Raw genomic sequence first — 15,491 nt, forward strand, 5'->3', positions numbered from 1 at the left:
ATTTGAATTTGTCCCCATAATTTGGAGTTCCAAATTCCAACGTAGGAGCATGGGAATCTGCCTTATACTGAGTCAGATCATTGGTCCAGCTAGGTCAGAATTGTCTACACTGACTAGCAGTGGCTCTCCAAGGTTCCAAGAGGAAAGAGAGAGATCTCCCTACTTCCTTTCCATTGCTAGAGGTACACCATGTGAGGAAAGCATGTGAGGTGGATGAGAGGGCAACCAATCCTGATTTGGACTTGCAGTTAGCACAGAATAAACCTGGTGGTTTTTATACTGGTTTATACTGGTCATCTGGAGGATGTGTTTGCTCACCATAGGTGAGTCCCTGTTTCCAGGGAGGTGTGACTGTGTCTCCATTCTCGTGACCAAACTGGGGGTCATGAGCTGGAGAGAAGGCAGGAACCTACCAGTATTCCCCCCAACAGGGATTCCCAGATGTTGTTGACTACAACTCCCAGCATCTCCAGCTGCAATAGCCTTTGCTTGGGGATCATAGGAGTTGTAGTCAACAACATCTGGGAATCCCCGTTAGAGGGAACATTGGAACCTACCTTCTTCCTCCCACATGACCAGAGCCTCCGTTGGGCTCTGCCACTAGTGCACTCACATGAGAAGCACGGCTGAAAGCCCAACGGTGACAAGGGGGTTATATCTGTACCAGGTATTATCACCTGCATTGGCTGGCTGCCCAGCACCTCTGAAATCACTCCTTCCAGAGGGGAAGGGATAGCCGAAAGATGCAGTCAGATGGGAACAGAGATGAAGCATAGTCCAAACGTTGTACAAAGTCAGCACCGGGAATTCCACAGACATCAGGATCAGCAGGGGATACGAACCACAGTCACTCAAAACAAAACAGGTTCAGATTCCAGGGCCAAGGTGGACCAGGGTCAAGGCTGGTCACCACAGACATTGTTTCCAGCACGGATCCAGCTTTCAGGCTGTGCTAAATAGGCTACATGCTGAGAGCTCCATCCATCCAGGAGATGTCAGGGAGATGTCAGGAGATGTCAGGGAGATGCAGCCAGGTCAGAGCTGGAACACCTGTTCCTTCTGGCCAGCCTCTCCGACCTGCAGCATTCCTCCCTTTGAGCCTGGCCACATGTCACTGCCAGGGATTAGGGACAGGCACCTCAACTTCAGAGGCCTTGGAGGCTTTATTGGGAGGATGAAGGGAAGGAGACAGAGGGGCCTGCAAGCCTGCCGGCTCTGTCTCTGCTGAGTCAACCAGAGTTTCAACCTGCTCCAGGTCTTCATCTGAAGAATCTTCCTCCATGACCCCCATGGGGGTCATCACAGGTAGCCCACAGTGCATTGGGAAAGCTCTGTGCCACCTGTCTGCTCCTTCCCCCCAGCTCTATGATAAAGATGGCTGTCGGCGGACCAGGAAGAGCTGCCGGCAGCACAGAGCTCCACATGATCATTGAGTGAGGTAGGAGGCGTGTGCTTGTCTGCCTACCTCACTTTAAGCCTGGTTTGCTGATCAGGGCTACCCAGGGGAGGAGTGGCAGGATTGGGACCCATCTCAGGGTTGGGGACAACCAGTCCTACTTGGGCTGCCCAGTCCTACCCAGGTAGGGCCAGCCGTGGGAATGATCTCACTAACTGGTGCACCTATCACTACCCATAAGCCTCGGTGAGAACAATCCAATTGTGTTCTAGCTCAAATGCCAAAGGTCTTAACTCCCTCTTCTGAAGGAAGCTTTCCGGATTGACTTTGCATATTCATGAGTCGAGTCATTCTCCGGAGGAGTCAGAGCTACATGTGAAAGCCAGCGATACCATAATCTGGTGCCCTGGGAACAACCTGGCTGTTGTTCAACAGGGCTGCTTGCGACCATGAATCGTTCGATAAGATGCAGCTGGAAACAGTTAAGTCAGTCACGGCAGAAGCAGAGCCTGATGCAGGAGAGGAGTTGGCTTCCCAAAGAAGTTATTGCAGGGTTATTTGCACCTCTCAAAGGAGGAGAGCTGGTCTTGTGGTATCACACAGGACTTGTCCTCCTTGCTAAGCAGGTAAAAAAAATTAAAATAATAATAATATTTTAAAAAACCTTGCGAACCCCCAGAACAGTCCGGGGGTGTTCAGTCCAGGGCAGAGGTGTATCTAGGGAAAATAGTGCCTAGGGCAAGCACTGAAATTGTGCCCCCTGTCCAAACATCTGACACCCATATTTCAGATAACTTTACCATAATATCAGCTGAAAAATACAAGTCAAGTTCCTTAATCTTTTAATATTTCAAAAACTATTTAGCAGTGGATGTAGCCAGACCAAAAAAACCTGGAAAACTACAAATTTCAGTATGCTGGGGCTTATGAAATACCCAAATACTATATGGAGGTGTACTTGGAAAATGAAACAGAAGTGCCTGTCTAATTCTCTATTATGCATTGTAGTATCACTATTACATAAGTTTTAAAAATCAATGGAGAATTTGACTTTCCCCAGATACTCTGAAAATAATTAAAGGATATGCAGAGTAAACTGTGTCATTGCTTGGAATATGTTCTAGTATTTCAGAAGGACAGTTAAAATGAGAGAAAGAGAGCAAGAAACTCCCAGTGGGCCTTAATACTAAGGATTTCACACTGAGATTCAAAGACAAATTCACCATTAATAGCCATATTGTTAAGACATCACATTTAACTCACTTATCACAAGAAGCAAAGTAAGAGCAAATGAATACAATCCTAGCTCATAAGCTTCATCTCAGTATTCACAAGCCCTGATTCTCTGTACATACTGCCAAACTGAACATGTGTACAGTTATTTATATTATATTAAATTTTAAAAATAGTATTTTTATCTGTAGCCCCTTTGGGGGGCTTCCTAAAGGCCATGGGGGGTGGTCTGCAAAGGTCCCCCCTCCCCCGCTGGCCTCTAGGGCCTCACAGAGACCATTTGAGCATGTGTCATGGCCATTTTAAAAATAATTTTAAAAAAATGGCCACTGGAGACAAAATGGCCACTGCACATGCTCAAATGGCCTCTGGGCCTCACATGGCCTAGGGCCTCACAGAAGCTGTTTGAGCATGCGTGGTGGGCATTTTGTTTTCAGTGGCTGTTTAAAAAATAATAATTTTAAAAAATGGCACCCCCTTCAAGTGGCGCCCAGGGCACGTGCCCTGGCTGCCCCATCCTAGATACACCCCTGGTCCGGGGTCAGACCGAACAGGGGGTGGTTCGGTTCGACCCCCGGATCGTCGAACCAGACCGGCTCAACGTTAAACTGGCTCAACTTCGAGCTGGTTTGCACATCCCCAGAGAGTGCCTTCTTCTGCGAGATCCCCACCATACGTTAAAGTAATCTGAAGAGGTCTAATAATAATCTGAATAATCTGAAGTGTGTCTAATAATAATAATAATAATATATTGTTTTTGGCCAGCTTCCGATAGGGATTAAAGGTCTCTTTCTCTCTTTCTTAGAAGGCATTAGCCCCACTACTGGTAGAAAGGGGAGAGAAAAGATGAAAATCAAAGGCAAATGAGGCACCCGTGTTTCCATTAGCTCTTGACTGAGCCAGATCTGGCTAAGCTACTCATGGTTTCTAAATAGGCTGCACTAGCTATTCTCTGCTGACGTGATCAGCATAGCTTCTATTTCATTCAATGACATTGACATACACATATCTTTATTTCTGCCACAGACCAGCGCTAACAGTGTCGATCCAATAACAGAGACGAAACAATTCTCCTAGAGTTAGATAAACCAACAGGAAGTCTAGCAATATCAAAATGGCTTACTACTTTGCATGCATACGGCACCCGTGATGCTGTTGAGGCAGCATGCATTAATTGAAGCTAAATGCTGAGAGATTCAGGACAGATATGAGCGGGGAGAGAGAAGATTTTCTCCCTCTCGCACAACACTAGATCCAGCGGTTACCCCATGAAAAGTGATTGCCAGGAAATTTAAGACAAACGAAAGGAAGCACTTTCTCACACCATGTGTAATTAACCTATGGAATTCCCTGCCACAGGATGCAGTGATGGCCACCAGCTTGGATGGATTTAAATGGGGCTTAGACAAATCCATGGAAGACAGGGCTATCGATGGCTACTAGCTGGTGGCTGTGGGCCACCTCTAGCCTCAAAGGCAGGATGCCTCTCAATCCCAGTTGCAGGGGAGCAACAGCAGGAGAGAGGGCATGCCCTCACCCTTTGCCTGTGGGTTTCCTTCGCAGAGGTATCTGGTGGGCCACTGTGAGATATGGGGTGCTGGACAAGATAGCCCTTGGGTCTGATCCAGCAGGGCTCTTCTTATGTTCTGATAAGTATTTATTTACACAAGTTGTAGGTAAACTGTGGAACCTGCTGCCACCGAGTGTGGTGATGGCCACCAATCCAGACAGATCTAAGAGGGGATTGGACACATTCATGGAGGAGAGGGCTACCAATAGCTATGAGCCGGAATAGCTGTATGTCAAGGGGGCACGCCCCTGAGGGTCAGGTGCTGGGAGCCACAAGGGAGGGGATGGTTGCCCCCTTCCCCCTGCTTGGGGGCTTCCCAGAAGCACCTGGTTTGCCACTGTGCGAGGCAGGATGATGATGATGATGATGATGACATTTATATCCCGCTCTTCCTCCAAGGAGCCCAGAGTGGTGCACTACATACTTGAGTTTTTCTTTCACAACAACCCTGTGAAGTAGGTTAGGCTGAGAGAGAAGTGACTGGCCCAGAGTCACTCAGCTAGTATCATGGCTGAAGGGGGATTTGAACTCGGGTCTCCCCGGTCCTAGTCCAGCACTCTAACCACTACACCACGCTGGCTCTCTGAGCCCTTGATGAGCCCTTGATGAGCCCTTGGCCGAATCCCGCAGCACATTTTTCTGTTCTCCCGACTGCCCTTGCCTGTCCAGTAGATTCTCCGTTTTGGTTAGCATGCCCTCAGCTGCCGTGGACCGTGACTTTCTGCTTGAGCTGAAAATAACTCTGGGAATCAGTGGGTAGAAAAAAATTTCACCTTCCCAAGAGAGATTACCCAAATTATTGACTCCATGTTGTGGAGCTGTTGCATCTGCAGCTGCTACCCCTCTCGGGAGAGGCTAATCCATCCTCGAGAATAAATTCATCATAGCCCTTTTCCCAGATCCAGATGGAGGTAGGGGCCATGTCCGTGAGCCTCCCGGCCTCTGTGGTTTCTCCAGCTGAACTTTCAAATACATTAGTCAAAGAAAAGAGGTTTCCTACTTCAGCGTCTCTGTACCTCTGGCCCCCTTAAGACAAGTGAGCTATCACATAGGAACACAGGAAGCTGCCTTCTACTGTCAGACCCTTGGTCTATCCAATTCAGTATTGTCTACACAGACTGGCAGCGGCTTCTCCAAGGTTGCAGGCAGGAGTCTCTCTCAGTCCTATCTGGAGTTGCTGCCAGGAAGGAATCCTGGAACCTTCTGCTTTTCCCAGAGTGGCCCCATCCCCTAAGGGGAATATCTTACTGTGTTCACACACAGAATGATCATTCACACAATCAAAAACTGTGTTCTACCCAGGTTTGGGAGTTGTGTGTGCTCCCAGTTTTTGGTTGTGTTTAAGCAAGTTTGGAGGAAAACCTGGGGAGAAGTGATTGTGTGGAAGCAAGGGAGGAGGAAATGCTACCCAGGTTTTCCTCCTTCCTTGCTTTCACACAATCACTTCTGACAAGGTCTTCCTCCTATCTTGCTTTCACACAACCCAAAATTGGGAGCACACACAACTCCCAAACCTGAGTAGAACACAGTGAGCCGGGTCTCACGATCCGTGAGACCCGGTTTGGGGCGGGGGGCGGTGAGCGAGGGGGGAGCCCTGGGCAGCCGGATCGGCCACCCACACGATTTCCGGCTCCGAGATGCCAGCAGGGGCTGGGGAGCTCGGGGGCTGCACGGCCCCCAGAAGCCCCAGTATGCTCTGCCTGAGTGTGTGTGTCCATGGAGGTTTCCACTCCCCCGACAACTTTCTATATGCCTCCCCAAAAGCTGGTTCATCTGGCTCGTTGGCTGTTTGGCCGCTCTTCGTCCGGTTTTCGGCCTTCCCTACTCGGTGAAGCACCCATTTTGGAGGCCACGCACCTGTGCAATTGGCCTCTGCGTGGGCAAAAAATGAAGCTCACGAACCCCCCGGACTGAACCGAACCGGGGGGGTTCAAGGGGGTACTGGACCAAACTGGCCCAGTTTGTTTTGAGTCCGGTCCGGACTCGAACTGAACTGGGCCAGCCGGTTCCATGCACACCCCTAGCTGCCAGTCAGTGTAGACACAATACTGAGCGAGATGGACCAAGAGTCTGATTCAGTATAAGGCAGCAGCTTCTTGGGAGAGTTGCTAGGGAGTTGTCACTCAGCAATGGAGAGCTGAGGTTGCCTATCCTGCCCGAAGGGGAATAGCTTACGGCAGTCAGAGCTCATGTGGTGTCACCCCTCCAAATGCAAAGCAAGGTGGACCCTGCTTAGCAAAGGGGACAATTCATGCTCACCATCACATGACCAGCTCTCCTCCCCATGAGGGACTTTGATTCGGAACATGAAGCAACGTTTTAGCCAATGTTAAGTGTGCCTGCCAATGAACACTGCCTCTGAACATTTAGCATCTACCGACTGAGAGCACAGACCTCCGTCCATGTTGCGAATCCCTCTTCAAAGTCCTTTAAGCCTCTGGCTACCCCCCCATCCGGTGGCGGTGAATTCTATCAATTAGGCAAGTAGTGTGTGAAGTCCTCTCTGTTGTCTGTCCTGAAGCGGCTAGTAACCGATTTCATGGGCACGTTCTCATATGACAAAAGGAGGAGGAGGGAAACGGCATTCATCTGCATCTGCCTCCCGCATGGTCACTTCCCCCTCGCCTGACCTAGCTTTTAACTCACACTGGGAGCACACACAATCCTACCCACTTAACGGGCATGAGAACAAGCCTCCTGAATTCGCAAATGAGTTGCTATTTTTTCTGTCACTGATTTGCTTACCTGTGATGGGCTGGGGGGTTCTGGCTCTTCGTTGTCCTGGGATCTATCCTCAGTAGAGAGATTGCTCTGATTCCAATTTAGGAGCATGCCACTCCTTCAAGGTAGGCTGCCACCAGTTGAAGATGGATCGAAAGCCACTGGCTTTAAGACATGACTTCAACAACCCTAGAAGAATTGTCCGGTTTAGGACTCAATGGGCACTATACAGCCAGAGACTGCAGAACCCAGCTCTAGGCAAACTAATATAAATTTCAGTATATTAGTCTGAAAACAGAGAATTTGGTGTGAAGCACTTGGGGAAGAGTGTTGCAAGTAGTTTCCCAAAAGCTTTTAAAAGCGAACTGAAGTCCACTTCTAAATAGAGCAATTTGAACGACCAAATGTTCTGTTTCCTTAGTAACATAGGAAGCTGCTTTCTACCGAGTCAGACCCTCAGTCCATCTAGCTCAGCATGGTCCACACAGACTGGCAGCAGCTTCTCCAAGGTTGCATGCAGGAGTCTCTCTCAGCCCTGTCTTGGAGATGCTGCCAGGGAGGGAACTTGGGACCTTCTGCATGCAAGCAGGCAGGTGCTCTTCCTAGAGTGGCCCCATCCTCAAAGAAGAATATCTTACCATGCTCACACATGGAGTCTCCCATTCAAACCAGGGCAGACCCCACATAGCAAAGGAGACAATTCACGCTTGCTTCTACAAGACCAGTTCCCCTACCTTCTTACTCTGAGTAAAGGTAAAGTGTGCCGTCAAGTCGATTTTGACTCCTGGCGCCCACAGATCCTTGTGGTTGTCTTTGGGAGAATACAGGAGGGGTTGACCATTGCCTCCTCCCGCACAATCTGAGATGAAGCCTTTCAGCACCTTCCGATATCGCTGCTGCCCGATAGAGATGTTTCCCATAGTCTGGGAAACAGCAGGGATTTGAACTGGCAACCTCTGGCTTTCTAATCAAGTCATTTCCCTGCTGCGCCATTAGACCCAGAAGCAAAAAGCCAAGCCTGGTCTTGCATAAGCATGAGAACCACCAGGACTGCACCCGATCCTGCCAGCACTTTGGTGGAAAACCCACCAAGCCAGCCCCCCTCCTAAACGCATTCCCATAGACTCAATGACTCATTCTCTGCTGTTTTGTTATACATGGTAATATGTGGGAATGGAACCCCCCTGGATTGATTGATTGATTGATTATTTATTTATTTATTTATTTATTTATTTATTTATTTGAAACATTTAATATACCGCCCACTCCGAAGACTCCGGGCAGTGTACAAAAACATGCAAAACAAGACATTAAAGATTACATTCTGAATTAAAAACTAAAATAACTAACAAAAAGAGAAAAAAATCGAATAAGTAAACTAGAGGGCAAAAGCCTGGCGAAAAAGAAAAGTCTTCAATCGAGATTTGAAGATATGTGCCAGTTAGCCATGCACGGAAAAGTGCCTTCCCCCACACTAGCAAATTGAAATCCCATACAGACAAAACCAGACCGTGTGAGCCAGCTGATAAAGACAATCAATTACCACCCCCCTCTTGGCGAATGCTGGGCCCGGAATCCTTCATCCCCGCAAGTCTGTAATTAAAAACACTCTCTCGTCATTATGTGACTTGATTCCACTTCACCGATGCCACGGACCTGCCAGGTATCACACAGTAATTTAATTGTTTCTACTTAAGCTCCAGGTTTGCTGAGAAGTGGCTCTTCAAACAAGTGTTGCACATTGCCTTGCTTATGCAAGAGGCGGGGGGGGGGGTCAGAGGAAGTCAAAATCTCTCCACTGTGGGGAGACAATCATGTTGTTACTGAGGAGGAGATCTGCATCCTTTCACTTCCTATTAAGGGGCGTCCAAATGAATTGTAGACGATGGCCCTACTCATCCGGATTGTGCAGTTCAAGCTCCTTCAGACCTGTCTTCTAGGGATGTGCAAACTGGCTTGGCTTCGAAGCAGTTTGATGTCGAACTGGTCCGGTTCGATGGTTCGGGGTTGAACTGAACCACCCCGGGCCATGCAGAGGCCAATCACGCAGGCACGTGACCTCCAAAATGGCTGCCGCGCCGAGCAGAGAAGGCTGAAAACCAGCCCAACAGCCGGCCGAAGGGGGCATAAGAAAAGCCAGCGGGGAGGGGGACCCTCCACGGACACCCCCACCACCCCCGCTGCCTCCAGCAACTCCCCGGAAGGGAGTGAGGTAATTTTTTTAAAAAAATTAACTGAAAAACGTTTGCAAACCCTGCCCCTGAACTGAACCGAGCCGGGGCGTGGGGAGATTTGACAGGGTGCCAGACCGAACTGGCCCAGTTGGGTTAGAGTCCAGTTCAGAGTCGATCCGAACCGGGCCAGCCGGTTCCGTGCACATCCCTCCTCTCTTCTGCATATCACTCAGTATTCGTGGTTTCCGTATCCACAGTAATTGCAGAGAATGCATCACATCAGGGACAAAGGAGGCTGCCTTTTACTGTGGCAGACCATTCACCCATCTAGCTCAGTATTGTCGGTACAGGCAAAAACCAGCACACAAAGGAACAAGACTCGCAGAACACCACTTCTAAAAGAACTGCACGGGCTGCCGATATGCTTCCGAATGAAATACAAAGTGTTGGTTATTACCTAGAAGCCCCTTAATGGCTTGGGTCTGGAGTACTTAAGAGAGCACCTTCTCTGTCGTGAACCATGTCACCTCTTAAGATCATCTGGTTATGGTTGCCGTCAACTCGTTTGGTGGCAACTTGGGACCAGGCCTTCTCTGTGGCTGCTCCAGGGTTTTGGAAGGCACTCCCTTCTGAAATAAGAGTACCTCCTTCTCAGTTTGTTTTTTGGAGGACCCTGAAGACGTACCTGTTTCCCCGGGTTTTTTTTTAAATTTCAAATTTTTATTAACTTTTAACAATAATAATAATAACCATAACAATCATAATAAACACAATAACAAAATTGACTTCCCGCGCACCTCTTTTCGTGATAACAACTATAAATTTTACCCTTATTATAAAATTAATTTTAAAAACCCACAAATTTAAACCTTCCACCACCATTAATCTGCCCAACCTGCATTTCAAATATCAAATCCTGCTGTAAGATCCATAGTAGGAAAATAATTCTTTAAATAAACCAAAAAAGGTTCCCAATCTTCCTTGAAATGTTCTAAACTTTGATCTCTAATCAGTGTTGTAAGTTTTGCCATTTCTGCATATTCCAAAATCTTTATCAGCCAATCTTCTTTTGAAGGCAGTTCATTGGTCTTCCATTTCTGTGCATATAATATTCTGGCCGCCGTAGAAGCATACATAAAAAAAGTTAAATTATTTATAGAAATTGCTCCTTGTGTTATTCCTAGCAGGAAGGATTCTGGCTTCTTAGGAAATGTCACTTTAAGTATCTTCTTCAATTCATTATATATCATGTCCCAATAGGACTTAGCCCTCCCACAGGTCCACCACATATGAAAAAAAGTACCTTCAGTATGCCCACACTTCCAACATTTGTTTGAAACATTTTCATACATTAATGCCAGTTTTTTGGGTGTCAAATACCATCTATACATCATTTTGTAATAATTTTCCTTCAAAGCATAACAAGCAGTAAATTTTAAATCACTTTTCCATAACTTCTCCCAAGCTGACATTTCTATATTATGTCCAACATCTCGAGCCCATTTTATCATAGTTACCAATTCCTCTCTTGTCTCCTCCAAAAGTAACAATTTATACATTTTGGAAATCAATTTTTCATCATCTTGACATAATTCCTTCTCAAAATTCGAGATTTGATCTTCAAATCCAACTTTAAGGTCTTTCTTATACATCTGATTTAACTGATAGTACTGAAACCAATCTCTAACCACATTTTGTAATTCAGTTGAAGATGTTTCCCCGGGCTTTTAACTGAAATTTAAATTATAATGTGTTTTAATTTATTGGGATTTTTATCTGTTTTATGAATTTCAAATGTTTTATATTTCATATTATCTTTTAATTTGTACACCGCCTAGATATTTCTTTATCGGGCAGTATAGAGATTCAATAAAATAAAATAAAAATTAAAAATTAAATATCCACAGGTCAAGGGTGGGCAGGAATGACCTCCGAGGTCATTTCCAGCTGCCATTTTGTGAAATGGAGCCATTTGGAAAAAAAAAAACCCACATAAAATCATGGGGAAATGCTTTAAAATGGATGATTTCTGACTTCTGGGGGGCATTGCTGGACACCTGAAGAGCACGGTAGGGCATGCTATTCTGCTCTTCTAAACTCCCCCCACTTTTTTGGGCAATTTTCGGGCCTCCTGGAACCTAACCCCTGCTACCCTATTGTGCCAATAGCTCAGTATTCCCGGTTTCTGTCTCCTCAGTAATTGCAGAGAATGGAACCCCCGTGGTCTTCCGGTATATATATCTTGCCAGTATATTTATTTTATATATCATATTCATATACCGCTGGACATGGGCATCCCTAGGTGGTGATATAAAACAAGCCATTTACATGATATGACATTTAAATTGACATTTCATGATAGAAAAGACAATTTAAAATGAATTAATTCAAAGCCCGAGGGAACAGGTGCCTCTTAAGGGTCTTTTTAAAAACAGCCAGAGATGGGGAAGCTCTGGTTTTGACAGGGAGTGCATTCCGAAGCCCCGAGGAAACCACAGAGGAGGCCAGGCCCCGAGTCGCCACCAGATGAGCCGGCGGTAGCCATAACCGGACCTCTCCAGATGATCTTAATAGTAGGGAATGTGTGAACGGATTTGATGTCAAACCGGTTCGACATCAAACCTGTTCGGTCTAGTGGTCCGGTGTCGAACACCCCTCCCCCGGGTTTGTTCAGTCTGGGTTTGTTTGTTCAGTCCAGGTTCATTCGCATCGGATGGGACCCCACACATAGCTGTTTGGGGGAGTCACGAACAAATTAAAAAATTTTACCCCCTCCAGGGGGCTTCTCTGAGGCTTGGGGGGTGTCTCCTGAGGTCATGACCCAGGCCATGCAGAGCCCCATTGGGCATGTGTGGCAGCCTCCAAAATGGCCACCGCAACAGAGGTGAGGCCTGGAACAGGCTGAAGACCACTCCAATAGGGCAAATGGCTACATAACAGAGGCCGGCGTAGAGAGGGGGGACCTCAGGAGACCCCCCCACACACACAGCCTTGGAGAAGCCCTCCCCCAGAGGGGGTAAGTACCTCCCTCTTTCCCCCCCATTTGTTCGACCCCCCCCCCAGAATGAACCAGACCAGGTGGCATTTGATGGGGTGGCAGACTGAACTGACCCGGTTGGGTTCGGGTCCAGTTCAGATCCGAACCGAAACGGGCCAATTGGTTTTGTGCACACTCCTACTTAATAGGTGGCAGGGTTCATGACAAAGGAGGCACTCTCTTACATACCATGTACTCCAGCCATTGAGGGCTTTACAAGTAATAACCAGTACTTCATATTTTGCTCGGAAACATATCAGTAGTTAGTGCAGTTCTTTTAAAATCGGTGTTGTATGCTCCCTTCGGGTAATCCCAGAGACCAGCCTGGCTGATGCATCCTGCACTGTTTGCAGTTTCTGGACTATGTACAAAGGCAGCCCCTCATAGAGAGCATTACAGTAGTCAAGCCTGGAGGTGGCCAGCATATGTACTACTGTTTTAAGGTCATTTGCCCCCAGAAATGGGTGTAGTTGACGTTTCAGCCAAAGCTCATCAAAAGCGCTCCTGGCCACTGCTTCAACCTGATAAACCAGAGAGAGTTTTGGATCCAGTAGCACTCCTAAGCTAAGCACTTGTTCTTTCTGGAGGTTTTCCACAGAGTGGATCTGCTTCACAGCAGATTCGAGGAATTTTAATTCAAGGGATTAGATTGATCATTTGCATAGCCATCAGCACCTCCATCAACACCTTCGGAGAAAGCAGAAGCCCGAGAGTTTTTTTCAAAAGCTGCTGGAAATAATTTTCAGTTCAGGTCATTGTGATCAAAGATCAGCACACAGATCAAATCCAGACACAAGTGTTCCCAAAAATGAACATCGATACCAGTGCATGCATATATATAAACATACACATAAAATATGCAATGAAGAACTATTACATAAAATGTAAAATGGAGTAAGATAACAAAATAAAAACAAAACAAATTAAGAGCCTGTATTAACCATCTCTGACACACTGTGGGTGGATCTTAATCACAGCTGTACAGAATTTGGGCACCAGATGTGAGACATTGCTATACCCCTGCTAACTTGGCAACGAGGTACCTTTTAATGTGGTGATTCTCTTTATTTTGCAGGGGGAGTGGCCCTCTCCACCCCCAGCACAGGACCTCCAGTGACTGTTGCTGGTGCAGAGGCGTAACTATAGGGGGGGCAGGGGGGGCACGTGCCCCGGGCGCCATCTTTTCGGGTCACGTGGGGGGCGCCGCCATGACCAAATTTTTTTAAAAAATTTAAATACAAATTTCTCCTGCTCAGTGCAGCAGCGCTGCAGCAGTCAAGGGAATGCGTCGGCGCCCCCTCCCCCACGAGCGGTTCCTTCTACACCGCTGGCGGCCAGTCAGTGGCCTGGCTTGGCAGCGGGCGCCACGGCGGGCGCATTGGCGGGCGCCTTTCATGCTGCTCACTGCGCCTGTCCACCCGCACCCCCCCCATTGCTTTGCTTGTGGCCAGTCAGTGGCCTGGCTTGGCGGCGGGCGCCACGGCGGGTGCCTTTCATGCTGCTCACTGCGCCTGCCCTTGGCTGAGGCTCGCTCGCTCCGTCGCTCACTTAGTCTGGAACAGCCAAAAAGAGGCCCTCTAGTGGCTTGCCAGCCAGAGGGTCTCTAGTCAGTGACGCACACATGCGTGACTCGGCCGTTGTGCCGAGTCGCGCTGCGCATGCGTGCGGTGCATCTGGCCTCCTCTGTTCGCCTGCACGTGGTGGCGCTGTCGCCGTCACGGAGGAAAGCGTTGTTGCTGGGGCTGCACTGCAGCAGGCGCAGGCAGGACGACGAGGACACACACGGACACTCGCACGGAAGAAAGGATTCGGCGGCGGGTGGGTGGAAGCAGCAGACCAAGTGTCAGGGTGAGAAATTGAATGAGTTGCAAAAACTACAGAAGCCACATGTCTGGGGAAAAACATATTAAAGAATCAGGCTTTTATTTAGCTGCCCAACTATGGTCTCAGGTGCCTAACAGGTGTTAGGGTTTGCATTATACGCTCCTCTCTCCGCCCCAAAAGAAAGAAAAACAATCATAAAGATACTTTGGCACTCAATCTTAAATGCATGCATGTATATGGAACTGAGAGTCAATTCCCACAGCCTGGGTAGTACAGCAGTGTGAGTTGACTCAAGCAGTGTAACATAGCTGCCTGTGCATTGTTACAAGGTGTTTCAGAGAGTTTTACCATGAGTTCTGCACTGCTTGCTGGCATGCTTGTTTTTGCACTGTGAAAGCTTGCCTTGTGATCTCAGTTTACGCTGAAGTGCTCCTATAACAGCTCCATCTCAGAAAAACCTGCAGTGTTAGCTTTAACAAGTGCCTGTGGTATCCTGCTAAAGACACAGAGTTTGGCAAGAAAAATGGGGGAGGGGGTTATATGCCAGGACCTTTGGAGATTGTCTCTTGCTTGTGAGGAAAAACCTAAGTATAATGTGGTGTGTATCATCAATCATTGCATCATAATTCTGTTGTTTCAGATACAAGCCAACTCCACAGGGTTGTTGCTTGTGAGGAAAAACCTATTGCATTTTTGGTTATTTATCGCATTTTTGGTTATTTATCGCATTTTGAAATTTTTGGTAATTGTTGTAATTTTTTAAATTTTTAAAATAAAAGTTTTCTGAAACATGTGTATCAGTCAGATGTATGCTGGGGGGGGTGGCGGCGGGGGGGACGGGGCGGAGGGGCGCAATTTCAGTGCTTGCCCCGGGTGCCGTTTTCCCTAGTTACGCCTCTGTGCTGGTGTCTATCTTATGTTTCTTTTCAATTGTCAGCCCTTTGGGGACAGGGAGCCATCTTATTTATTTGTTATTTCTCTGTGTAAACCACCTTGAGCCATTTTTGGAAGGGCAGTATAGAAATAGAAATAATAATAATAATAATACCAGGGGATAGCAGAATAGAAGGGAAAAAATAGAAAAAATCACAAAATACAAAGATCTACAAACTGAAATTGAAAGGCTGTGGCAGAAAAAGACCCAAATAATCCCAGTGGTCATTGGCGCCCTGGGTGCAGTTCCAAAAGACCTTGAAGAGCACCTCAACACCAGAGGGGCCACAGAAATCAGCATCAGCCAATTACAAAAAGCAGCTTTACTGGGAACAGCCTATATTCTGCAACGATATCTATAACAACTGACAATAAAATTCTGGCATCCCAGGTCCTTGGGAAGGACTCGATGTCTGGATAAAACCAACCAGTCAATAACACCTGTCTGACTGTGTAAACAAGAAATAATAATAATACGTATCAGAAAGAAAAAAGTTTATATAAAACTCATTATAAGCTACTGGAAATAGAGGATTTTTTAACCCCGGACATAACTCGGGCTAAGCCAGAATTTGCAGCCTCCCTTCGGAGATAGAAACAAAG

At 47.2% G+C, this 15,491-nt stretch overlaps 1 long non-coding RNA gene across 1 annotated transcript in view; it reads left to right on the forward strand.

Annotated features, from left to right (window-relative positions):
- Positions 1 to 15,491, forward strand: part of LOC128338677 (uncharacterized) — a 187,432-nt gene that overhangs the window by 105,475 nt on the left and 66,466 nt on the right. The gene's annotated exons all lie outside the window — the stretch shown is intronic.

Source organism: Hemicordylus capensis, chromosome 16, assembly GCF_027244095.1.
Source record: "Hemicordylus capensis ecotype Gifberg chromosome 16, rHemCap1.1.pri, whole genome shotgun sequence".
NCBI classification, from domain to species: domain Eukaryota; kingdom Metazoa; phylum Chordata; class Lepidosauria; order Squamata; family Cordylidae; genus Hemicordylus; species Hemicordylus capensis.